General features: G+C 36.9%; 1 protein-coding gene across 2 annotated transcripts in view; it reads left to right on the plus strand.

Annotated features, from left to right (window-relative positions):
- Nucleotides 1-26,954, plus strand: part of GRM8 (glutamate metabotropic receptor 8) — a 797,285-nt gene that overhangs the window by 756,761 nt on the left and 13,570 nt on the right. The window lies entirely within an intron of this gene.

The raw sequence follows: 26,954 nt of genomic DNA on the forward strand, positions 1-26,954 counted from the left end.
CTATAGAAACCTGGCTACTTTGACCTTCATCTGTATTTTCTAGAAGCACTAGTCCTGGGAACAAAGATGTCCCTATACAGATTATCTCAGAAATGGTGATGTGATGAGTCCGAACTGCCAAGCAGGTACATGACAAGAGTAGGTAAAAATATTGATGGGGCAGAGAAGTCATGGTCCCTAAGTTACAGAAGATGCTATTCATTAGGGTCTGGAACACAGAGAGGGTTATGAGTCTTTGAGGCTGAGTTGGATGTGGATTTGTCACCCTTTCAGATAGAGTTACATTTATATCCTCCCCAACTCACCTTATCTTAGGGCTAATCTTAGTAAAGGCGTCACTCGTTATAAATATTCATGCTCCCCAGAGATAGTGCACAGATAAAGGGGGGTGAGTGGAGATCCTGCTTCACCACTGTAGCCTTTTCAGCACTTGGGAGAAGGAGACTCTTTGCCATGTTCTTCCTTTCAAATAGCAGTGAGGCATGACGGAAGATTTAGAGGAGATTGAACCTGAGAAAACTTGTTTCTGCCAGTATATCTCATGAGCACTTGAATCTCTAATTCCGAAAGGGACTGTAAACTTTCCAAGGTCTTAGGCCCTATCTAAAACAAGAGCAAAAGCACCAAAGAAGTGCTGATGTAAATATGTCACTAGGTGAGATGTGGGAACAGAATGGGAACTGGGGTGGGCACTTTCCTTATTCTCACCTCACCCAATGGCATAGTGCAAGCAACACTGGCTCTTTCCTCAGTGCTGGGTTACCATCCTTCTGTCAATCACGTACTACCTTTCTGATTTTTTTCCCCCCAAGGTCCTCAGTCTATCCAGTATTTTTTCTTCTAACCTCTTATATCTATTTCCTGGGCAATAATGGATTTTTTCTAGATGTGTAGATTTAGTGACATTAAGTTATACATAATTTGCTTATAATTTGAAAATCTAATTTGTATCTATATTTATATCCTCTTTATAGTTTCTATGTTAATTACTCATGTCTTATCTCCTTTTTTAAATCAAATATTACCAAATGTGACTTGGTTTTGTTAGTTACATCTGCTGGCTTTAGCGTTCTGTCTCATTCACTTCTTCTTTTATCTCAGATATTTCCTTTCTTCTACATCTATTGAGTTTAATTTTTTTTTACTTTGAGTGGTTTCATGGTTAATTTTGAGACTTACCTGTTTCCTAACATTGCCATTTTATTTTATTTTTTTTTCTGAAACATTTATATTAACATCTTTCCATACATATTTCCATACAAATACAAATATAAGATTTTTAGAAATTTCATGTAATGTCTGAAACATTTATATTAACATATTTCCATACATATTTCCATACAAATACAAATATAAGATTTTTAGAAATTTCATGTAATGTCTGAAACATTTATATTAACATATTTCCATACAAATAACCCAATGAAAGTTTAGTATTAGTTGTTTTGTTTGTTTGTTGTTTTATACTGCAGGTTCTTATTAGGCATCAATTTTATACACATCAGTGTATACATGTCAATCCCAATCGCCCAATTCAGCACACCACCATCCCCACCCCACCGCAGTTTTCCCCCCTTGGTGTCCATATGTCCATTCTCTACATCTGTGTCTCAACTTCTGCCCTGCAAACCGGCTCATCTGTACCATTTTTCTAGGTTCCACATACATGCATTAATATACGATATTTGTTTTTCTCTTTCTGACTTACTTCACTCTGTATGACAGTCTCTAGATCCATCCACGTCTCAACAAATGACTCAATTTTGTTCCTTTTTATGGCTGAGTAATATTCCATTGTATATATGTACCACATCTTCCTTATCCATTCGTCTCTTGATGGGCATTTAGGTTGCTTCCATGACCTGGCTATTGTAAATAGTGCTGCAATGAACATTCGGGTGCATGTGTCTTTTTGAATTACGGTTTTCTCTGGGTATATGCCCAGTAGTGGGATTGCTGGGTCATATGGTAATTCTATTTTTAGTTTTTTAAGGAACCTCCATATTGTTCTCCATAGTGGCTGTATCAATTTACATTCCCACCAACAGTGCAAGAGGTTTCCCTTTTCTCCACATCCTCTCCAGCATTTGTTGTTTGTAGATTTTCTGATGATGCCCATTCTAACAGGAGTGAGGTGATACCTCATTGTAGTTTTGATTTGCATTTCTCTAATAATTAGTGATGTTGAGCATCTTTTCATGTGCTTCGTGGCCGTCTGTATGTCTTCTTTGGAGAAATGTCTATTTAGGTCTTCTGCCCATTTTTGGATTGGGGTGTTTGTTTCTTTGATATTGAGCTGAATGAGCTGTTTATATATTTTGGAGATTAATCCTTTGTCCGTTGATTCATTTGCAAATATTTTCTCCCATTCTGAGGGTTGTCTTTTCGTCTTGTTTATGGTTTCCTTTGCAGTGCAAAAGCTTTGAAGTTTCATTAGGTCCCACTTGTTTATTTTTGTTTTTATTTCCATTACTCTAGGAGGTGGATCAAAAAAGATCTTGCTGTGATTCATGTCAAAGAGTGTTCTTCCTATGTTTTCCTCTAAGAGTTTTATAGTGTCCAGTCTTATATTTAGGTCTCGAATCCATTTTGAGTTTATTTTTGTGTATGGTGTTAGGGAGTATTCTAATTTCATTCTTTTACATGTAGCTGTCCAGTTTTCCCAGCACCACTTATTGAAGAGACTGTCTTTTCTCCATTGTATATCTTTGCCTCCTTTGTCATAGATTAGTTGACCATAGGTGCGTGGGTTAATCTCTGGGCTTTCTATCTTGTTCCATTGATCTATGTTTCTGTTTTTGTGCCAGTACCATATTGTCTTGATTACTGTAGCTTTGTAGTATAGTCTGAAGTCAGGGAGTCTGATTCCTCCAGCTCCATTTTTTTGCCTCAAGACTGCTTTGGCTATTCGGGGTCTTTTGTGTCTCCATACAAATTTTAAGATGATTTGTTCTAGCTCCGTAAAAAATGCCATTGGTAATTTGATAGGGATTGCATTGAATCTGTAGATTGCTTTGGGTAGTATAGTCATTTTCACAATGTTGATTCTTCCAATCCAAGAACATGGTATATCTCTCCATCTGTTGGTATCATCTTTAATTTCTTTCATCAGTGTCTTATAGTTTTCTGCATACAGGTCTTTTGTCTCCCTAGGTAGGTTTATTCCTAGGTATTTTATTCTTTTGGTTGCAATGGTAAATGGGAGTGTTTCCATAATTTCTCTTTCAGATTTTTCATCATTAGTGTATAGGAATGCAAGAGATTTCTGTGCATTAATTTTGTATCCTGCAACTTTACCATATTCATTAATTAGCTCTAGCAGTTTTCTGGTGGCAGTTTTAGGATTCTCTATGTATAGTATCATGTCATCCGCAAACAGTGACAGTTTTACTTCTTCTTTTCCAATTTGTATTCCTTTTATTTCTTTTTCTTCTCTGATTGCCGTGGCTAGGACTTCCAGAACTATGTTGAATAACAGTGGTGAGAGTGGACATCCTTGTCTCGTTCCTGATCTTAGAGGAAATGCTTTCAGTTTTTCACCATTGAGAATGATGTTTGCTGTGGGTTTGTCATATATGGCCCTTATTATGTTGAGGTAGGTTCCCTCTATGCCCACTTTCTGGAGAGTTTTTATCATGAATGGGTGTTGAATTTTGTCGAAAGCTTTTTCTGCATCTATTGAGATGATCATATGGTTTTTATTCTTCAATTTGTTAATATGGTGTATCACATTGATTGATTTGCGTATATTGAAGAATCCTTGCATCCCTGGGATAAATCCCACTTGATCGTGGTGTATGATCCTTTTAATGTGTTGTTGGATTCTGTTTGCTAGTATTTTGTTGAGGATTTTTGCATCTATATTCTTCAGTGATATTGGTCTGTAATTTTCTTTTTTTGTAGTGTCTTTGTCTGGTTTTGGTATCAGGGTGATGGTGGCCTCATAGAATGAGTTTGGGAGTGTTCCTTCCTCTGCAATTTTTTGGAAGAGTTTGAGAAGGATAGGTGTTAGCTCTTCTCTAAATGTTTGATAGAGTTCACCTGTGAAGCCATCTGGTCCTGGACTTTCGTTTGTTGGAAGATTTTTAATCACAGTTTCAATTTCATTACTTGTGATTGGTCTGTTCATATTTTCTGTTTCTTCCTGGTTCAGTCTTGGAAGGTTATACCTTTCTAAAAATTTGTCCATTTCTTCCAGGTTGTCCATTTTATTGGCATAAAGTTGCTTGTAGTAGTCTCTTAGGATGCTTTGTATTTCTGCGGTGTCTGTTGTAACTTCTCCTTTTTCATTTCTGATTTTATTGATTTGAGTTCTCTCCCTCTTTTTCTTGATGAGTCTGGCTAATGGCTTATCAATTTTGTTTATCTTCTCAAAGAACCAACTTTTAGTTTTATTGATCTTTGCTATTGTTTTCTTTGTTTCTATTTCATTTATTTGTGCTCTGATCTTTATGATTTCTTTCCTTCTGCTAACTTTGGGCTTTGTTTGTTCTTCTTTCTCTAGTTTCTTTAGGTGTAAGGTTAGATTGTTTACTTGAGATTTTTCTTGTTTCTTTAGGTAGGCTTGTATAGCTATAAACTTCCCTCTTAGAACCGCTTTTGCTGCATCCCATAGGTTTTGGGTCGTCGTGTTTTCATTGTCATTTGTCTCTAGGTATTTTTTTATTTCCTCTTTGATTTCTTCAGTGATCTCTTGGTTATTTAGTAACGTATTGTTTAGCCTCCATGTGTTTGTCTTTTTTATGTTTTTTTCCCTGTAATTCATTTCTAATCTCATAGCGTTGTGGTCAGAAAAGATGCTTGATATGATTTCAATTTTCTTAAATTTACTGAGGCTTGATTTGTGACCCAAGATGTGATCTATCCTGGAGAATGTTCCATGCGCACTTGAGAAGAACGTGTAATCTGCTGGAATGTCCAGCAGATTTTGGATGGAATGTCCTATATATATCAATTAAATCTATCTGGTCTATTGTGGATGGAATGTCCTATATATATCAATTAAATCTATCTGGTCTATTGTGTCATTTAAAGCTTCTGTTTCCTTATTTATTTTCGTTTTGGATGATCTGTCCATTGGTGTAAGTGAGGTGTTAAAGTCCCCTACTATTATTGTGTTACTGTCGATTTCCTCTTTCATAGCTGTTAGCAGTTGCCTTATGTATTGAGGTGCTCCTATGTTGGGTGCATATATATTTATAATTGTTATATCTTCTTCTTGGATTGATCCCTGGATCATTATGTAGTGCCCTTCCTTGTCTCTTGTAACATTCTTTATTTTAAAGTCTATTTTATCTGATATGAGTATAGCTACTCCAGCTTTCTTTTGATTTCCATTTGCATGGAATATCTTTTTCCATCCCCTCACTTTCAGTCTGTATGTGTCCCTAGGTCTAAAGTGGGTCTCTTGTAGACAGCATATATATGGGTCTTGTTTTTGTATCCATTCAGCCAGTCTATGTCTTTTGGTTGGGGCATTTAATCCATTCACGTTTAAGGTAATTATCGATATGTATGTTCCTATGACCATTTTCTTAATTGTTTTGGGTTTGTTTTTGTAGGTCCTTTTCTTCTCTTGTGTTTCCCACTTAGAGAAGTTCCTTTAGCATTTGTTGTAGAGCTGGTTTGGTGGTGCTGAATTCTCTTAGCTTTTGCTTGTCTGTAAAGCTTTTGATTTCTCCATCAAATCTAAATGAGATCCTTGCCGGGTAGAGTAATCTTGGTTGTAGGTTCTTCCCTTTCATCACTTTAAGTATATCATGCCACTCCCTTCTGGCTTGCAGAGTTTCTGCCGAGAAATCAGCTGTTAACCTTATGGGAGTTCCCTTGTATGTTATTTGTCGTTTTTCCCTTGCTGCTTTCAGTAATTTTTCTTTGTCTTTAATTTTTGCCACTTTGATTACTATGTGTCTCGGCGTGTTTCTCCTTGGGTTTATCCTGTATGGGACTCTCTGCGCTTCCTGGACTTGGGTGGCTATTTCCTTTCCCATGTTAGGGAAGTTTTCGACTATAATCTCTTCAAATATTTTCTCTGGTCCTTTCTCTCTCTCTTCTCCTTCTGGGACCCCTATAATGCGAATGTTGTTGCGTTTCATGTTGTCCCAGAGGTCTCTTAGGCTGTCTTCATTTCTTTTCATTCTTTTTTCTTTAGTCTGTTCCGCAGCAGTGAATTCCACCATTCTGTCTTCCAGGTCACTTATCCGTTCTTCTGCCTCAGTTATTCTGCTATTGATTCCTTCTAGTGTAGTTTTCATTTCAGTTATTGTATTGGTCACCTCTGTTTGTTTGTTCTTTAATTCTTCTAGGTCTTTGTTAATCATTTCTTGCATCTTCTCAATCTTTGCCTCCATTCTTATTCCGAGGTCCTGGATCATCTTCACTATCATTATCCTCAATTCTTTTTCTGGAAGGTTGCCTATCTCCACTTCATTTAGTTGTTTTTCTGGGGTTTTTTCTTGTTCCTTCATCTGGTACATAGCCCTCTGCCTTTTCATCTTCTCTATCTTTCTGTAACTGTGGTTTTTGGTCCACAGGCTGCAGGATTGTAGTTTTTCTTGCTTCTGTTGTCTGCCCTCTGGTGGTTGAGGCTATCTAAGAGGCTTGATGGGAGGCTCTGGTGGTGGGTAGAGCTGACTGTTGCTGTGGCGGTCAGAGCTCAGTAAAACTTTAATCCACTTGACTGTTGATGGGTGGGGCTGGGTTCCCTCCCTGTTGGTTGTTTTGCCTGAGGCAACCCAACACTGGAGTCTACCTGGGCTCTTTGGTGGGGTTAATGGCAGACTCTGGGAGGGTTCACGCCAAGGAGCACTTCCTAGAACCTCCGCTGCAAGAGTCCTTGTCCCCACAGTGAAACAGAGCCACCCCCCGCCTCTGCAGGAGACCCCCAACACCAGCAGGTAGGTCTGGTTCAGTCTCCCCCAGGGTCACTGCTCCTTCCCCTGGGTCCCAATGCGCACACTACTTTGTGTGTGCCCTCCAAGAGTGGGGTCTCTGTTTCCCCCAGTCCTGTCAAAGTCCTGCAATCAATTCCCACTAGGCTTCGAAGTCTGATTCTCTAGGAATTCCTCCTCCCGTTGCCAGACCCCCAGGTTGGGAAGCCTGACGTGGGGCTCAGAACCTTCACTCCAGTGGGTGGACTTCTGTGGTATAAGTGTTCGCCAGTCTGTGAGTCACCCACCCAGCAGTTATGGGATTTGATTTTACTCTGATTGCGCCCCTCCTACCGTCTCACTGTGGCTTCTCCTCTGTCCTTGGACGTGGGGTATCCTCCTTGGTGAAGTCCAGGGTCTTCCTGTCAATGATTGTCCAGCAGCCAGTTGTGATTCTGGTGCTCTCGCAAGAGGGAGTGAGAGCACGTCCTTCTACTCCGCCATCTTGGTTAATCCTCAGGTTAGGTGTATTAAATGCATTTTGACTTACAATATTTTCAATTTATGATGGGTTTATGGGGCTGTAACCCCGTAGTTAGTTGAGGAAGATCTGCATATTTATCTATCTATCATCTATCTATAGTTATCCTATAGATATCACTGTCTGAAGATAGAAACTTTGCTGGAATTTAAATTTCAGGAGACAGTTATTATGTAGATTGTATTATTAAAGGAAATTGGTAACATTATGGAAATAGTTTCAACCATAGTTTTCTAAAAGGTACTAAATCATTGTTCAACTGGATACTTCCTATACAACACTTTCTAAAGCCAAAAGAATTAAAGCAGTACCTCAGTGCAGGTACTTTTGTGGAGGCATAAGATGTTGTAGAAATACTAATTTTTTCCTGACGATATTACTTAATGCAGGAAGAACCAAGAGTAATGGTATTATGGGCTGAATTGTGGTCCCTCTCCACACCCCAATTCACATGTCCAATTTCTAGCCCTTAGTACCTCAGAATGTGACTGTATTTGTACATAGGGTCTTTAAGTAGATAATTAAGTTGAAATGAGGTCTTTAGAGTGGGCTCTAATCCAATCTAACTGTTGTCCTTATAAGAAGAGGAGGTTAGGACACACAAAGTCACACCAGAGATGTGTGTACACAGAAAAAGACCCTGTGAGGACCACACAGAGGGAACGTGGACATCTAAAAGCCAATGACAGAGGCCTCAAAAGAAACCAACACTGTCAATACCTTGATCTCAGATTTCTGGTGTCCAGAACTATGAAAAAAATAGATTTATGTTATTGAGGATCAGGTATCATCATTACTGCCGAACATTTTATGGACATTAACCCTTCACAGTAATCCTGTAAGTTAAGAATGGATCCATTCTGGAGAATTTAAATAATATTTTCAGAGTCACACAACTCATGAAGATAAAGTGGAGGTTTAAACTGAAGTTTGTCTGACTTAAAAGCCCATATCTTTAGCACACACCATATGGCTCCCATAGATATACAGAGATGTGAAAGAGCAGGGTTAATATGACTTGAATCCTTACCAAGTCAGAAAATCATCCTTTTCTAATAGAGTTGGGCCAAATTTCTTAAAAATAACAGAGTCTCAATTAAAGCACCTGAATTAATGTTTAATTGAGAACTCACTCAGAGGATTTTTTTAGATTGCCGTTATCCATCAGCTACTTTCCTCATTAAAAAAAAAAAAAAAAATCCAAAAAACAGAAAAGAAATCTCATTGTGGATCCTGGAGAAGCTCTTTTCTAGAACTATATATTTTTGAACTTAACAGAACCATCTAGCTGGAAATACAGACTTAAAGAGATGGATAAGTTCATCTTTTTAAATGAAGATAGTTAGCACCAGGTTTGCACTGGCCAGAGGAGAGGAGTACCCTATAGAACCACTGACCACCAGAAGGGACAAGGATTCCCTACATTCAGAAGACAAATTGCTGGAACATTGTTCCTGCATAGGCACTGCTCCATTTCCACAGCCATCAGAGACAGGCTATTGACAACACAGTAGGCAAGCAAACTGGGATTCACAAATACAGATGAACAGACACCAAGAATTAGCAAATACTCAGAGAAAACCAATACTGTAAAAGAGAAGCATCAAAAAGAAGATAAAAATCCAAGAAGATAGATCCACTAGAGTTAGTGGAAGAAGTCTTTAGAGATAAAAACAATTATCTTTGCAAAATTTTAAAAGAAAAAGTATCAAATATCATAGAAATAATTTTTTATCATTAAAATTAAAATCTCAATAGATAAAGGATCTCTGATTCTGGCTCTGAAGGAGTAGCTGTCATCAAACCTATTCACCCACTGAGAATACCTATAAAAGGATCATAAATTTAAAAAAAGATTGCTTGGAGGCATCAGAGAAAAATCAAAGCAGCCAGGACTCAGAAGGGCCAAGATCTTAGGACACACACACACACACACACACACACACACACACTCACAGTCTGATGTGAGTCAGGCATTTTTCACTGCTTTTTCCATTGGGAGTGTGCTGATTCATTGCATGGGTGTTAGAGGGCAGAAATCTTTAGACAGGCTCTTCAGCAGTCTCATGGGGCTGGGAAGACAAAAAATGGAATTCAGGGTTACCAATGCAGCCAGGACTTGAGGACCCAAGATTCCAGGGTATTACAGAGAAGTGAACCTGAGATTTACATCAATTATTTTTCTTTAGACTTTGGTGTATCTTAAGTGGGAGGGAGCAACAGACTAAAAAAAATCAAACATAATCCAGATTCAGAGGCTAAAAAGTTCAGCAGTGTCATAATGCTTGGGAAACAAAATTTGGAATTTGTGTCAGTTAAGGAGGATGGGTAATTATAAACACCTTGGACTTTTAGCTGCTATATTTGAAGGGATATCCTCCAAGATAAATGAAATATCAAACATGGACAAACCCACAGAAAGCCTAAACCTAGTCTCAAATTATCCCAATCCTGGATTACATCAAGGTGAAATGCCTCTGCTTTAACTGTAGACAGGTAGAAAACTGCAGCTTCTCTGGAGGAAAATGGCAACATCTATAACATCTACATTTTTAAAATGTACAATGTCAGGTATTCAATAAAAGATTACCAGCTACCAGCAAAACATGTCCAACATAAGAACAAATTACCAAAACCAAAGGGAAAGGGAAAAAAAAAACCCAATATATAAGATTGTGTCACAAATGATCAAGATACTGTACTTCTCAGACAGAAGTTTACAAAAGCTTGAACATAAATGTATTGAAGAAAATACATAATAAGATAATGAATTTAACTGGGGAACTGAAATATATATATATGTGTGTGTGTATATATATATATATATACACACATATATATATATATACACACACATATATATATTTAAAAATTGAAACAAAAATTATAGGGCTGAAAAATATAATAATTGAATTCAATAGATGAGTTTAACAACAGATTAGATGAAGTTCAGGACATGACTAACAAATTGAAAGATACATCTGTAGAAAATATCCATATTGAAGCCTGGAGATAATAAAGAATTTAAAAATACTGAACAAAATTATTAGAAATATATAAAACATAATAAAAATTTTGTATATGTATGAATTTGGAGTTTCAGAAATAGAAGCAAGATATACTAGACAAAAAGAAAAAAACTTAAAGAGATACTGGCCAAGAATTTTCAAAAACTGAATGAGCATAGTCTATAAAATTGCACAGAGAAAAGGTATCAGATGACCATATTCCGTGTAGTCTTAACAAATTTCAAAGGATTGAAATACAGAGTATGTAATCCGACTAATGTGGAAGTAGGGTAGAAAGTAGAGTTAGGGTAGAAATAACAAAAGTAACACGAAAAGTATCAAACGTTTGAAAATTAAACAACACAGTCCAAGATCACTTATAAGTCAAGAAGAATTGACAGTGAAAATCAGAAATCATTTTGAACTGAATAATAATGAAGTTGCAACAAAGTCGTGGGATACAGCTAAAACAGGCTTCATCTATATTAGGAAAGAAGAAATCGTGCTATAATTATCCATCTCACAAAACTAGAGAGAGAGAGATAAAACCCAATGAATATAGAAGGGAGGAAATAATAAGGATGAAAGATGAAAGTCAATAAAATAGAAAACAAATGCAAAATAGGGAAAAATCAACAAAGCCAAAAATTCCTTGAAAAGACTGTAAAATTAACAAACTGTTCACAAGGCTGACCAAAAATAAAAAGGACAAGACATGGTATAAAGTCAACAAAATATACCAGTAAACTAGTTCTGGATGTCCTTAGCAAAAAAAAAAAAAAAAAATTAAAGTATATGCTTAAAATTTAAGGGCAACATAAAAAAATTAAAATAAGACCTAAAATTTCTGAACTATCAAAATGGAAACAAATGAATGAAAATTTGATCAGTTAAAAAAATGGAAAGGAAAAGAACAGAAACATGAGAGTACAGTAAATAGAAAATAAACTGGCAAATATAAACCAGTGATTTTCATGATATAAATTAAATTCCCCATTTAAAAAATACACAGGTTATCAGATTGGATTTTAAATGTGATTCCAATAAGGAGAAAGTTATATGTAAAGGCTGAAAATAAAGTAACTGGAAAAGATGTACCAGAAAAATGTAAACACAAAGAAAGATGGAATAGTAATATTATTATGGGACAAAACAGAATTTAAGATAAAATCTTAAATTATACAAAGAACACATCTATCTATGTAGATAGATCACCAACAATACATTATCACAATGTGTGATGCAACAAATCATAAAAATACAAGAAGAAATGGACAAATTCATAATCATTATGAGGGATTTAAATTCATCTTTTCAGGTTTAAATTTAAATATACAATATAAAATTAAGGTTAAAAATAGTTTAACTTGTCTTCCCTGGTGGTGCAGTGGTTGAGAATCTGCTTGCCAATGCAGGGGACACGGGTTCGAGCCCTGGTCTGGGAAGATCCCACATGCCGCGGAGCAACTAGGCCCGTGAGCCACAACTACTGAGCCTGCGCGTCTGGAGCCTGTGCTCTGCAACAAGAGAGGCCGCGATGGTGAGAGGCCCGCGCACCGCGATCAAGAGTGGCCCCCGCTTGCCGCAACTAGCGAAAGCCCTTGCACAGAAATGAAAACCCAACACAGCCAAAAATAAATAAATAAATAAACTCCCTTCTCTTTAAAAAAAAATATATATATATCGATTGACTTCAACAGATCACGAGGAAATATTAAAAAAATATAGTTTAAAAAACAAAATTGCCATTTTGATTGCATTATTTTAAAACCTAATGGACTCTTCACAGAAATCGATCGTGCATTAGATTACCCAAAAACAAAAATGAAAACAGGGAACTTACAGGCTACATTCTTTCCCCTCAAAAGGCAATCAAATTAGAATTAAAATTAACAAATAAATAAATATTGGTTTTTATTTGGAAACTAAATAGCACCCCTGTAAGTAACTTGCATTTAAAAGGAAATGACAGACTATTTAGAAATGAACAATCATGAGAACAATACCTGTAAAAACCGGTGGATGCAATCTAAATGCTTGAAGGAAAATTTAAATCTAAAATGGCAATGTTGAGCTCTACCCACCACCAGAGCCTCCCATCAAGCCTCTTAGATAGCCTCAACCACCAGAGGGCAGACAACAGAAGCAAGAAAAACTACAATCCTGCAGCCTGTGGACCAAAAACCACAGTTACAGAAAGATAGAGAAGATGAAAAGGCAGAGGGCTATGTACCAGATGAAGGAACAAGAAAAAACCCCAGAAAAACAACTAAATGAAGTGGAGATAGGCAACCTTCCAGAAAAAGAATTGAGGATAATGATAGTGAAGATGATCCAGGACCTCGGAATAAGAATGGAGGCAAAGATTGAGAAGATGCAAGAAATGATTAACAAAGACCTAGAAGAATTAAAGAACAAACAAACAGAGGTGACCAATACAATAACTGAAATGAAAACTACACTAGAAGGAATCAATAGCAGAATAACTGAGGCAGAAGAACGGATAAGTGACCTGGAAGACAGAATGGTGGAATTCACTGCTGCGGAACAGACTAAAGAAAAAAGAATGAAAAGAAATGAAGACAGCCTAAGAGACCTCTGGGACAACATGAAACGCAACAACATTCGCATTATAGGGGTCCCAGAAGGAGAAGAGAGAGAGAAAGGACCAGAGAAAATATTTGAAGAGATTATAGTCGAAAACTTCCCTAACATGGGAAAGGAAATAGCCACCCAAGTCCAGGAAGCGCAGAGAGTCCCATACAGGATAAACCCAAGGAGAAACACGCCGAGACACATAGTAATCAAAGTGGCAAAAATTAAAGACAAAGAAAAATTACTGAAAGCAGCAAGGGAAAAACGACAAATAACATACAAGGGAACTCCCATAAGGTTAACAGCTGATTTCTCGGCAGAAACTCTGCAAGCCAGAAGGGAGTGGCATGATATACTTAAAGTGATGAAAGGGAAGAACCTACAACCAAGATTACTCTACCCGGCAAGGATCTCATTTAGATTTGATGGAGAAATCAAAAGCTTTACAGACAAGCAAAAGCTAAGAGAATTCAGCACCACCAAACCAGCTCTACAACAAATGCTAAAGGAACTTCTCTAAGTGGGAAACACAAGAGAAGAAAAGGACCTACAAAAACAAACCCAAAACAATTAAGAAAATGGTCATAGGAACATACATATCGATAATTACCTTAAACGTGAATGGATTAAATGCCCCAACCAAAAGACATAGACTGGCTGAATGGATACAAAAACAAGACCCATATATATGCTGTCTACAAGAGACCCACTTTAGACCTAGGGACACATACAGACTGAAAGTGAGGGGATGGAAAAAGATATTCCATGCAAATGGAAATCAAAAGAAAGCTGGAGTAGCTATACTCATATCAGATAAAATAGACTTTAAAATAAAGAATGTTACAAGAGACAAGGAAGGGCACTACATAATGATCCAGGGATCAATCCAAGAAGAAGATATAACAATTATAAATATATATGCACCCAACATAGGAGCACCTCAATACATAAGGCAACTGCTAACAGCTATGAAAGAGGAAATCGACAGTAACACAATAATAGTAGGGGACTTTAACACCTCACTTACACCAATGGACAGATCATCCAAAACGAAAATAAATAAGGAAACAGAAGCTTTAAATGACACAATAGACCAGATAGATTTAATTGATATATATAGGACATTCCATCCACAATAGACCAGATAGATTTAATTGATATATATAGGACATTCCATCCAAAATCTGCTGGACATTCCAGCAGATTACACGTTCTTCTCAAGTGCGCATGGAACATTCTCCAGGATAGATCACATCTTGGGTCACAAATCAAGCCTCAGTAAATTTAAGAAAATTGAAATCATATCAAGCATCTTTTCTGACCACAACGCTATGAGATTAGAAATGAATTACAGGGAAAAAAACATAAAAAAGACAAACACATGGAGGCTAAACAATACGTTACTAAATAACCAAGAGATCACTGAAGAAATCAAAGAGGAAATAAAAAAATACCTAGAGACAAATGACAATGAAAACACGACGACCCAAAACCTATGGGATGCAGCAAAAGCGGTTCTAAGAGGGAAGTTTATAGCTATACAAGCCTACCTAAAGAAACAAGAAAAATCTCAAGTAAACAATCTAACCTTACACCTAAAGAAACTAGAGAAAGAAGAACAAACAAAGCCCAAAGTTAGCAGAAGGAAAGAAATCATAAAGATCAGAGCACAAATAAATGAAATAGAAACAAAGAAAACAATAGCAAAGATCAATAAAACTAAAAGTTGGTTCTTTGAGAAGATAAACAAAATTGATAAGCCATTAGCCAGACTCATCAAGAAAAAGAGGGAGAGAACTCAAATCAATAAAATCAGAAATGAAAAAGGAGAAGTTACAACAGACACCGCAGAAATACAAAGCATCCTAAGAGACTACTACAAGCAACTTTATGCCAATAAAATGGACAACCTGGAAGAAATGGACAAATTTTTAGAAAGGTATAACCTTCCAAGACTGAACCAGGAAGAAACAGAAAATATGAACAGACCAATCACAAGTAATGAAATTGAAACTGTGATTAAAAATCTTCCAACAAACGAAAGTCCAGGACCAGATGGCTTCACAGGTGAACTCTATCAAACATTTAGAGAAGAGCTAACACCTATCCTTCTCAAACTCTTCCAAAAAATTGCAGAGGAAGGAACACTCCCAAACTCATTCTATGAGGCCACCATCACCCTGATACCAAAACCAGACAAAGACACTACAAAAAAAGAAAATTACAGACCAATATCACTGAAGAATATAGATGCAAAAATCCTCAACAAAATACTAGCAAACAGAATCCAACAACACATTAAAAGGATCATACACCACGATCAAGTGGGATTTATCCCAGGGATGCAAGGATTCTTCAATATACGCAAATCAATCAATGTGATACACCATATTAACAAATTGAAGAATAAAAACCATATGATCATCTCAATAGATGCAGAAAAAGCTTTCGACAAAATTCAACACCCATTCATGATAAAAACTCTCCAGAAAGTGGGCATAGAGGGAACCTACCTCAACATAATAAGGGCCATATATGACAAACCCACAGCAAACATCATTCTCAATGGTGAAAAACTGAAAGCATTTCCTCTAAGATCAGGAACGAGACAAGGATGTCCACTCTCACCACTGTTATTCAACATAGTTCTGGAAGTCCTAGCCACGGCAATCAGAGAAGAAAAAGAAATAAAAGGAATACAAATTGGAAAAGAAGAAGTAAAACTGTCACTGTTTGCGGATGACATGATACTATACATAGAGAATCCTAAAACTGCCACCAGAAAACTGCTAGAGCTAATTAATGAATATGGTAAAGTTGCAGGATACAAAATTAATGCACAGAAATCTCTTGCATTCCTATACACTAATGATGAAAAATCTGAAAGAGAAATTATGGAAACACTCCCATTTACCATTGCAACCAAAAGAATAAAATACCTAGGAATAAACCTACCTAGGGAGACAAAAGACCTGTATGCAGAAAACTATAAGACACTGATGAAAGAAATTAAAGATGATACCAACAGATGGAGAGATATACCATGTTCTTGGATTGGAAGAATCAACATTGTGAAAATGACTATACTACCCAAAGCAATCTACAGATTCAATGCAATCCCTATCAAATTACCAATGGCATTTTTTACGGAGCTAGAACAAATCATCTTAAAATTTGTATGGAGACACAAAAGACCCCGAATAGCCAAAGCAGTCTTGAGGCAAAAAAATGGAGCTGGAGGAATCAGACTCCCTGACTTCAGACTATACTACAAAGCTACAGTAATCAAGACAATATGGTACTGGCACAAAAACAGAAACATAGATCAATGGAACAAGATAGAAAGCCCAGAGATTAACCCACGCACCTATGGTCAACTAATCTATGACAAAGGAGGCAAAGATATACAATGGAGAAAAGACAGTCTCTTCAATAAGTGGTGCTGGGAAAACTGGACAGCTACATGTAAAAGAATGAAATTAGAATACTCCCTAACACCATACACAAAAATAAACTCAAAATGGATTCGAGACCTAAATATAAGACTGGACACTATAAAACTCTTAGAGGAAAACATAGGAAGAACACTCTTTGACATGAATCACAGCAAGATCTTTTTTGATCCACCTCCTAGAGTAATGGAAATAAAAACAAAAATAAACAAGTGGGACCTAATGAAACTTCAAAGCTTTTGCACTGCAAAGGAAACCATAAACAAGACGAAAAGACAACCCTCAGAATGGGAGAAAATATTTGCAAATGAATCAACGGACAAAGGATTAATCTCCAAAATATATAAACAGCTCATTCAGCTCAATATCAAAGAAACAAACACCCCAATCCAAAAATGGGCAGAAGACCTAAATAGACATTTCTCCAAAGAAGACATACAGACGGCCACGAAGCACATGAAAAGATGCTCAACATCACTAATTATTAGAGAAATGCAAATCAAAACTACAATGAGGTATCACCTCACTCCTGTTAGAATGGGCATCATCAGAAAATCTACAAACAACAAATGCTGGAGAGGATGTGGAGAAAAGGGAAACCTCTTGCACTGTTGGTGGGAATGTAAATTGATACAGCCACTATGGAGAACAATATGGAGGTTCCTTAAAAAACTAAAAATAGAATTACCATATGACCCAGCAATCCCACTACTGGGCATATACCCAGAGAAAACCGTAATTCAAAAAGACACATGCACCCGAATGTTCATTGCAGCACTATTTACAATAGCCAGGTCATGGAAGCAACCTAAATGCCCATCAAGAGACGAATGGATAAGGAAGATGTGGTACATATATACAATGGAATATTACTCAGCCATAAAAAGGAACAAAATTGAGTCATTTGTTGAGACGTGGATGGATCTAGAGACTGTCATACAGAGTGAAGTAAGTCAGAAAGAGAAAAACAAATATCGTATATTAATGCATGTATGTGGAACCTAGAAAAATGGTACAGATGAGCCGGTTTGCAGGGCAGAAGTTGAGACACAGATGTAGAGAATGGACATATGGACACCAAGGGGGGAAAATTGCGGTGGGGTGGGGATGGTGGTGTGCTGAATTGGGCGATTGGGATTGACATGTATACACTGATGTGTATAAAATTGATGCCTAATAAGAACCTGCAGTATAAAACAACAAACAAACAAAACAACTAATACTAAACTTTCATTGGGTTATTTGTATGGAAATATGTTAATATAAATGTTTCAGACATTACATGAAATTTCTAAAAATCTTATATTTGTATTTGTATGGAAATATGTAGGGAAAGATGTTAATATAAATGTTTCAGACATTAAAAAAAAAAAATACACCTAACCTACCAAACATCATAACACTTACATTAGCCCACAATTGGGCAAAATCTTCTAACACAAAGCCTATTTTATAATAAAGTGTTAAATATCTTATGTAATTTATTGAATATAGTACTGAAAGTGAAACAGAGAATGGTTGTGTGGGTACAGAATGGCTGTAAGTGTATTGGTTGTTTACCTTCCTGATTGCGTGGATGACCTGGAGCTGTGGCAATGTCATTGCCCAGCATCACAAGAGAGTGTCCATACTACATAACACTAGCCCTGGGCAAGACCAAATTTCAAAATTTGAAGGATGGCTTCTACTTATTGAGTATCACTTTTTCACAATCACGAAGTCAAAAAATTCTAAATCAAACCATCCTAAGTTGGGGACCGTCTGTGTGTGTGTGTGCATGTGTGTGTGTGTAATTACACAGTTCTTAGATAAATTTTGTTCTTGTAATAATTGTTTCTTTTCCTTTTCTTATTTCTAAAAAATTTTTCACTTTTATTTGGTCTCTTCATGTAACTATTCTATTATATTTTGTATCTGTTCAAATAAATACTTTTAAAATTATAATAATTAAAGGTATCTCCATTACTCTTATTCTTAGTTTTGACCATACTGTTGAAAAATGATAAAGGGCTAAAAGGAGGCATGGAAGCAGGAATCCATGGAGGGAAACATGGAGGAAAAACAACATGTAAAGGAGGAACCGATAAGCAGTCAACAAGCAGATGTTTCATATTCATTTGCACATGTCACAGTCGAAAATATAGCACCATTGTTTGAGACACTGTTTTTTTATTATGTTTCTATAAATAATACTTATGGAGGATAATTGAAAACTAAAGACTACATTTTATTTAATAATGCTCTACTTTAAAACATCTACTTTAAGAAATGTCTATCGGGCTTTAATAGAAAATTTATTTACTGGTCCAAATATTAAATATCATGTATATTTAATTATAAATACTCATTATAAATCTAATATCTGTCCTGCCACCTTTAGAGGATCTTGAGCTTCCTTACACTTGTCCTTTCCTACCCTTAGCAAAGCTGATAGTTCACTTATTGGTGTATGCTTTATTATTCCCTGAAGCTGGTTTCCACCATTCTCAATTAAGTCCAAGGTTAAGGATTCAGACATGAATGTGAACCAGCCCAGTTCTGCATCCATAGTCTTCGCCCTTTGGTTTGACTCTTCATTTTGCTAACATGTGTCCCGGCTAAAAGGGGCCGAAAGGGAGACAGCAAATGGATCAGAGCAAACCCATCTCCATCTCCACTAATGAAAACACAATGTAATGTCTCTGACCTGCCGATGGGTCAGCAACCCTACAATTTCTACCTGACAGGAGAGACACTCAGGATTGTGATTTTTTTCCAGAATGATACTAGACTATGACACTTTGAATGTGTTTCCTACAAGCATAAAATATATTTCCTTATGAACAAATATTTTGTGCCTATAGTTGTATGTGTGCGTGTTCCTTATCAAAAAGGCTTAAAAAGGTGTGGCTGATGTTGAGAGAGCAGTACTGTTGTGTCTTTACTGTGTGAGGAATGGAGGAGGGTTCAGAGAGAGTAAAATCAAGGCTAACTAATAACAGCAATAGCTACTGTTTATTGATTACTGTATGCCAGGTGCTGTGCCAGTATCTTACATACATTGCCTCCTTAAATGCATTTAGTTAAGTCTATGGACGTTTATAAACCGTGTGAGTGCCTTATCCTCAGTTGTACATTTCTTAAGTGGGGGAGGGATGCAGGGCAGAGCCCAGAGCTCTCATGTTCCCAAGTGGAGGCCATTGACTTTTAATTGTCATATTTATAGTTTAAAAGGTCATCATGTTGGGAATTCCCTGGATATCCAGTGGTTAAGACTCCTCGCTTCCACTGCAGGGGGCGTGGGTTCGATCCCTGGTCCGGGAACTAAGATCCCACATGCCATGCGGCAAGGCCAAAAAAAAATGATCATCATGTTTATCTATCCAAGAGTTTCTGTCCCAGCCTGGGTATTGATTTGAAGGGGTATGGGGCCCTCAAATTTTAATATACTGTCTAGCTTTAGAATCTGATTTATTGTTTTCCTCTTGAAACTACACGGGTTATTTCCTTTAAATGTCAAATTCAAGAGTAAGGATCCACACTGCCTCAAAGACCAGAAAATTCATGTATTCAGGCAATATTCTAGGTGTTGAGTTTATAGCAGTGAACAAAACAGGTAAAAATCCCTGGACTCATGGAATTTTTATTCTAGGTAAGGGAAAGAGACAATATGTAAATTAGTAAAATATATAGACTTTTATGCTAGAAAATAGATGCTGAGGAGTGAAATAAAGCTGGGGAAATAAAGGCAGGTGGAGGGGTGAGGGTAAAATTTTTAACTCCATGTTTAGGAAGGGGTCTCATTGAGAAAGAACCGTTCAGAAAGGAACACTTCCTGAATGAAGTGAAGGGGCAGTTCATCAAATATCAAAGCCCCAAAGCAGAAGCATGCTTGGTATCTTCTAAGATTAGCCAGGAGGCCAGTGTGATGGGAAGAGAATGAATGAGGGAAAGAGTAAAGCCAGATCAGCTCAGAGGACCTTGTAGGCCATTACAGGGGCACCATCAATGTGAAGTCATTGTAGAGTTTTGAGGGTAGGGGTGACTGAACCCAATTTATGAATAATGGGATTAAATTCTAGCTACTTGTGTTAAAAATCAATCAGATGATCAGATAGAAGAGAATAAGAGCAGAAGAGGAGAAACGTATAGATGTCAACAGGACATCTATAGTGAAAATCCAAATAAGAGATGATGTTGGCTAGGACCAATGCAGTACCAGTGGGGGAAGTGGAAAATGACATATGTGAACAAATTTTGGAAGTAGAGTCTACAGGATTCAGTCACAGATAGAGTGTAAGAGAAGAGTCAAGGACAATTTCCCTTTGTTTTCATCCCAACAACTGGAAAGATGGAATTAAGACAAGGAAGACCATTGGAAGAAGAAGTTTAGGAATGAAGATGGGATTCAGATGCTTGTTAGTTTTGGATCGTATATGTCTGACATCCAAGGGGAGCTACCCAGAAGGCAACTGAGTTTCCTGAGGGAAGCCTGGAATTAGTCAGCATATAGTTTTTAAGGCAGGGCTACCTACATAACTTGTGCGGCCCAATGAAAAATGAAAATGTAGGCTTCCGTATTCAAAAATTATTGAGAATTTCAAAACCCTGACAGCAGAACATTAAACCAAGTGTGAGGCCTTTCTGAGTGAAGGACCCTGTGTACAGGCAGTGCACCCAGAAAGCTGGTCCTGCTTTAAGGCCATAATTCTGAATGTTATCATCAAGAGAGTAATGTGTCCAGATAGATAGATAGATAGATAGATAGATAGATAGATAGATAGATAGATAGATAGATAGACAGACAGACAGACAGACAGACAGATATAGATATCCAAGGACTGAGGTCTGGGATACTTCAAGGTAAAGATGTTAGAGAGAATGAGGAGGATCCCTCAGAACTGACTGAGAAGGAGAAGCCAGCAAGGTATTTGAACTCGACAAAACAGAAACAATAATGAAATATTTGATATGGACTTGGGATGGTCCATTAGTATCCAGGCTCAATCCAAAGAGCTGGTGGGGGGGGGTGTTATCGCCTCTGGTGTCGCATTGCAAGAGGAGTTTTATTAGTTTGGATTGTTTCATGATAGGTTGATTTGAGGCTTTTACCACCCACAGGGCAACTCCAGAGTTTCTTTGTAAACTTCTCCATCTTTAAAAAAAAAATTGTTTTAATCACTTCTAGTAATTAATGAGATTTTGAAATCCATTGGCTGAAGCCCTTCTGAAAAGCAGAAAATCCATTTGTGGAGGCAGGTGCCACTTTGGCGGACACACAGATGAGGGAGTAGATAACAGAAGTAGAGAAAGGCAAAGGCAGGCTTTAAGTGTAAACGTAGCTTTCTCACTGGTCATACTGTGTGAAGCAGCCAAACAGGACCTGGCTGACTGCAGCAAAAAGTGAGATGAAACCAACCATCCAGGGCAAGGCAGAAATATTCAGGAATAAATAATCTGTTTCTTATCACATGGCACAAACCCGTTTGGGGTGTTAGGTTTCTTAACAGGTTACATTGGTTACTTAAGGGTTGAAAACTCACCAGCTTGGATATCTGTAGAGTTCTGTGTGCAGGCAGCTGGTTGAAAGTAAAAGACTGACCTTTCTCCTGGAGTAATATAATCTCCTCCCTCCTTACTCTTCCTAGAGTCTTGAGTGATTCCAGGCCAAGACCTACATTCAGTAGACCCTGGATGTGCACAAATGACTCCTGCAGAGAATGAAGAGGAAGCTGTAATAGGTCCCAGAAAAGATGTCATGTTAATATGCTCCATTGTGCCATCTCCTCCCTGGCTTAGCCAGAGATCATTTAAGTCTGCTTCACTACATGTGACTGCTTCAGCTTCAAAATGTCCAGGGACTGTGGAGGCAGAGGAAGTGACAGGCTATCAATGGACATAATACAAAAGACACTCCTCTTCCTCCAGGTACTAATATTTTGGAGTGACAAGGGGCAGAGGGTGGGGCATGAAAGAAGGATGGAAAAAAGAAGGTTACATTAATATATCCAGTACCACTGTCAGCATCTCTCAGTGGATTTATGTTGGTTATAGGGAGTTAATATAGTTTCCTCCTAATATAGTTACAGCATTCTGGTGAACTGCAACTTTGTTACAGAGAACCAGTGCACTATTCTATTCCCTACCAGCAAACAGGAGTTGGCTTTTGGGCAAAATCTTATTCTGCCTATTTTGAAGTAAGATTACAAAAGCATTTTCCGGGACATCATATAGTGAGAGCAGGGCTGTCAGCTCTTCACTAAACTGTCAACTTTGGATAACTGGCTCATAGGCCCCTCTCTTATTCTATATACCTGGAAGGATGCTTCGTTGGCAGCCTTTTAGATTCAAAGTTGTAGGGAAAATAACCTTTGTTGAGCTACTACTCTTTTGTACCTTTGAGACATTTTATAAAGATTATGTCATTCCACCTATAACCCTTCTATGAAAAAAGTATTATTTTCCCCCATTTCATAGGGAAGAAATTAAAGGTCAGAGAGGAAAATAAGATCTCACAGCAGTTCAATTGCCAGGGAAGTTTTATTAGAGTTCAGATTGTCACCTGGTGGGTCGACTAGGGGCTTTTACCACCCACAAGGCAACTCCAGAGTTTCTCTGTAAACTTCTTTATCTTTAAAAAGAATTTTAAGTGGCGGTGCTGGAATTCAAGCTCAGGTCTGCTTGAACATGTTTCTTCCTTACGTGGTTCAAGTAATTAGAATATTCAACAGGTATAAAAAAAAATCCATGAGTTTTTTGGAAACAAGTGCTCATTTTCAATCTTTTAATATAATCTTTCCATTTCTTCTTAAATATGGGAGATACTGAAAATCCTATAATCCATGATGCTAAGAAATTAACTTCTCTAGAAGGACAGTAGGTGGCATTTCATTTCTTTGCTTATTTTGCTCTTATTGTTTTCATTGAGGTTTTAATATATACGACATTTTTATTTCATTAAATATTCAAAGAGGAAGTTCAAAAACTCAGTCTACTCACAGTCTGAAGTCCTGTAACACAGCCTTGGCCACTGTAAGGTTTTAGATTTTAGGGTATGATTTTTTTATAGATGCTTTTTCCCATCCAAGTACTAACCAGGCCCGACCCTGCTTAGCTTCCGAGATCAGACGAGACAGGGCGTGTTCAGGGTGGTATGGCCGTAGACTGTATAGATGTTTTTCATATATTAAACCCACATTAAAATTTTTCAGAAGCTGTTGTAAGAGAGCACATAAGGAAGATCAGCATTATGCTGTAATTTGCAAGCATAGTGTCTAATGGAGGGCTTGGAACACTAAGCATAGTACTGTTTAATCCTAATGTCTATGTTTATTACATCTTCTTTTGAGTTGGGTTGCTAAAAAGATAGACTACAGTAATATATTTAATGTGGAAACTAGCATTCCAGAATCTTCTTCATGCTTAATATTTAACAAAATCAAGTTTACTATATACTATAGAAATTATTCTGAATAAGGGGAGAAAATTATCACATATTTATGGTAGTGGATAAAATTTATAAGATTTTCAAACTAGAAAGGTATTTATGAATTATTTGACTAGTATTATATGTTTTAGCAAGACCAACAGGTTAAGACATATAAAAAGAATCCAACTAATCAATGTGGATGTTCCCATCATTTCATGGCTATACCTCTGGAGGGTTTTTGTTTGGTTTTTGTTTGTTTTTTAAGTTAAAGTGACTTGGCTGGGTCTGACTGGGACAAAACTGATGGTTACCTATTTGAGTGGCTTTGGAATATTTATGTGTGGTTTGCATTTGGCTCTATCCTTTCCTTATCATTACATCCTTTCTCCACAGCCCATTTTCTGCATAGCCTTTCTGCAGCAATGCTAGCTGGAGAATAAGCAGGAATTCAAAGAGGATTAACTATCGCATGACAAGCTTATGAGTATTCATAATAATAAGTTGCTTAAAACTAGGTGGCAAAGCTTAGGGAGGTTTGTGTGGTTTAAAGGCACATATTCACATTTTATCAGGACCTTCTTAACTGTAGTAGATTAGTTCTCTCAAATTTAACATGAATTTTCACTTGTTGGCAAGTAGCCTGAGAGGTCATGACATGTAGTAATTTATCACTTTGCCGAGGGATGTATTTGAATCACATCTCTACTGAGGCTGGTATGCATGAGTCCAACCTAGAGTCTGGATTCATACCTCATCTCTTTGTGTTTCTTACTTAAAATGTCATCAACCCTGATGTCCATTTGACAGAGTGGAAAATTATGGAAAGCATATTCTGTATGATTTGTGTAAATTAAGGGTTTCTTGAAGATCTTCATATACTTAAAAATAATGAGCGGTATCTGAGTAAGTATTGTGTGATTTCTTAGAGGTATATAAGAAAAAATGTAGATTATAGACGCTAGGGAAGTTTATACCCTGGTTGTGCATTTTTTATGAATTATTACAAAGTTCATATAAATTATTATAATCACATAGTTACACATTAGCAAGTGCTCCATTGTATTTATTTTTTAATGCACTAGTGCTTAGAAGTAAAATAAGGACATTATAATCAAGATTTATCATGGAGGACTTCCTGGAGGAGGTGAACTTTGAAACAAATCGATCCTAAATATCACCTTGTTGAAGGGTGTTCCCATACTCACGATAGGGTCTTAAGCAAAGGACAGCCTTAGTGGTAGACAAATTGAACAGTAAACTCAGTAATCCACAGGATATGATTTCTCAGATAAGGACAGTCTTTTTACTAGAGCCTGAAGTTCTCTTCATGTTTCAGACAGTTTCTCACCTCAAGGCTTTGTCATCTGTTAAGAGAAACAGTCTCCCCTAGGAAAAGGAAGCCATAAGGCTGATTCAGGTATTTACTCTTGAAGGTAAATATATTTCGAGTCTTTATGAAAAAGGACACAATTAGTTTGGGGATTGCTGGATGCAATCTGACAACTTTACATTTTCAGAGGTATCATTAGAATGAACAGACACATTAATGAAGATCATGGAGATGATAAAGGGATCTCTTCATCATCTTAAAACATGGCTACCTTGTAACCTCAGTATTCCAAGTTATTTGGGAGAAATTATATTTTGGGCTCAGGACATGAAAAATGTAAACAGATCAAAGGTTTTATTTTTAAAGAGGTGAAATATTCATACAATGGAATATTATTGACTCTTTAAAAAAAAAAGGAAATCCTGCCATTTGTGACAACATGGATGAACCTGGAGGACATTATACTAAGTGAAATTAGCCAGATACAGAAAGACAAATACTGCATGATCTTACTTATGTGTGGAATCTAAAATAGTCAGACTCATAGAAGCAGAGAGCAGAATAGTGGTTACCAGGGGCAGGGGGAAGGGGAACTGGGGAGATATTGGTCAAAAGGTACAAACTTCCAGTTATGCAAGATGAATATGTGACTACAGTTAACAATAATGTATTGTTTACTTGAAATTTGTGAAGAGAGGAGATCTTAAGCATTCTCACCGCAAAAAAATAAAAGAAAATAAAAGAATGAAAGAAATAAAATGGTTACTATGTGATGGACATGTTAATTAACTTGATTGAGATGATCATTTCATAATATATGTTTATCAAAACATCAAGTTTTGATAAAACCTTAAATATATACAATTTCTATTTTTTGATTATACCTCAATAACATTGGGGAAGAAAAAAGATTAAAATACTGTCATGTTTGTTTTCATAACATAATGAAAAAAGCTAAAGCAGTGATTTTAGGTTTGACTTTTTCAGTTCATTAACCTCTAGATTGCAGAAAGAAAAATCTTCCAGAGGGACTTCTCTTTGTAAGTACCAGAGCAGTCAATTTCAGTGAAATAAGGATAAGGAATGAGCACAGGGGGAGAATTTTTCAAAATGCAGATGTCAGGACCCATCCCCAAAGGGCATATTTCAATCTTGGAAGGAGGAAGTCTTACGTATTTTCTAAAAGTACCCACATTTATTTTGATCTGATGCAATCATCTAGAAACCCTCTGGAATTATCCTTTAGGGGGGCTCTTAAAAAATATCAAGTCCTTATGGCATGCTTGTGATTTATCAGGTTTGGAAGCTGGAATTAAGGAATTATGTGAAGATGCAAACACTCGCATTATTCAAGCAATGGTGTGCAATAGTGATGATCTGAACTATTTCACTACCACTCTATTTCCACTATATATAATTTACCTTCTAGGTTAGGTTTACTGTTGAAAGAATAACATTTGACCTTGTGATACCTCCCTGAATAAGGTTTGTGTGACATAAAATGTTAGTCTTTTGCTAGACTGATTTTGCTCCCTTCCTTATATATGCTTAATTATAATCTAAAGAGGAAACTAAGCTCCATCAGCTTACTTGTTTGTTTTTGTTTTAAAAAATTGGGCTTCATAAACACTACAACTTTACCCACATTTGTAGGTGGGGATAAAGGAATGTTTGACTATAATTAAGGGCAGTTTTAATAAGTACCTTCTAATGCACCGTTAGCAGAGAAGCTGGAATAATTTCAGAAAACG

Source organism: Balaenoptera acutorostrata, chromosome 7 (assembly GCF_949987535.1).
Source record: "Balaenoptera acutorostrata chromosome 7, mBalAcu1.1, whole genome shotgun sequence".
Taxonomy (NCBI): Eukaryota; Metazoa; Chordata; class Mammalia; order Artiodactyla; family Balaenopteridae; genus Balaenoptera; species Balaenoptera acutorostrata.